A 1,590-nucleotide genomic window follows, 5' to 3' on the forward strand; every position below is an offset into this window, starting at 1 on the left:
CTTTTTTTTTTTTTTTAAATAAGAGAAACTGGACTTTTAGCTGAACACATGTTAATTCAGTTTTCCTTGTATGTGTCCATGTGACTAAGTTCTGGCTGATGAGGTACACGTGGGTGTGTTGTGTGATCATTTCAGCAAGTCGAAAAGGTAGAGATCACACATTTCTTCTCGTCTTCCTCCAGCACACAGTCTGGAACAAGGATGTTATGGCTAGAGGTCTAGCATTCATTTTCATACTCCTGGCAGAATGTATACAACTAGGAGTCTTGATTCCTGAAGATTTCCTGGTGCTGTCATACTAGTCCTGGCCTGCCTACTTCTGAAGTTCTTATTTAAGCTACCCTTGTTTTGTGGTGATATGCACAGAAAATAGTTTTCAGGACAAAGATAATGGGTTTGATTTGGGGTATGTGAAATATGAAGCATTGGCAGGTTACTCAGGGAAAAATGTACAAGAGTCAGGGCTGTGGAGAGATGGTAGGACTGAATGAAACCATGCAGCTTTCTCTGCTTCAGTTCTCCTGCTATCTGGTATACTTGTTAAAATCCAGAGGAAATAGCATTAGTTCCACAGAGCTACTTTGGAAAATGTTGGCTTATACTACAAGGCCAGGGAGCGTCTAACTGGTCTTTCAGTCACTCCCAGTTCTTGCCTTTTGAAAGTATTTTATACATTTTTCCCAAGGAACTTCTTTTTTTAAAAAAGAAAACTTCTTAAAAAATAATTAGTTGTTTTGTTTTTTTTTTTGGCCACACTGCATAGTGTGTGGAATCTTAGTTTCCTGACCAAGGATCGAACCTGCACCCCCTGCATTGGAAGCATAGAGTCTTAACCCCAGGACCACCCGGGAAGTCCTCCAAGGTAACTTCTTGAAACTGTTTTGACCTGTGCCTACTGACTAGAGTTTGATTTACTTATGGTGACACTCACGGCCCTCCACAATCTGGACTGAATCTACTTTTCCAATTTGTTTTCATTGTGTCTTTTCATGCACCCCAAGCTTTTGTCAGACTGATGTTGACAGTCTGTCCAAATAGACTCCCTGTCCTATTTATGCTCCAAATTTTCTCTATTATGCCTTTGTACACACTCAGGATCATCTCTAGCCCATTTTGGTATGAAGCAGAAAAAGATGTCTCTTCCTCAGACACTTACTTCCATCTGTCAAAAAATTGTTGTTGTGTACTGATTGGTAGAAAATGACATTTTCCTGTGATCTAGTAGAAAATTTTTGTAATAAATGTACAAATCACTCACCTTTGAAGTAACAAGAAAGTTATTAAAATATGAACATTTTCAACTAATAGGGGTATTAACAAGGTGCACAGTGCCCTCTTAGGTGTAGTACTTTTGCAGCACGCAGACTGAAGAACCATGAGGGAGGCCCTACTTGTATTGTTCCCTCCACCTGAAATTTTACCCACCATCTTCGCATGTCCAAGGGCTACTCAAATGCCACTATCACAAAGCTTTTCCTGATTCTTCAAGGTGAAAATAAGTCTCCTCTCATCCTGAAAACTGGAGAAGGCAATGGCAAACCACTCTAGTACTCTTGCCTGGAAAATCCCATGGACAGAGGAGCCTGGTAG

Source organism: Bison bison, unplaced genomic scaffold (genome assembly GCF_000754665.1).
Source record: "Bison bison bison isolate TAMUID 2011002044 unplaced genomic scaffold, Bison_UMD1.0 scf7180017864367, whole genome shotgun sequence".
Classification (NCBI taxonomy): Eukaryota; Metazoa; Chordata; class Mammalia; order Artiodactyla; family Bovidae; genus Bison; species Bison bison.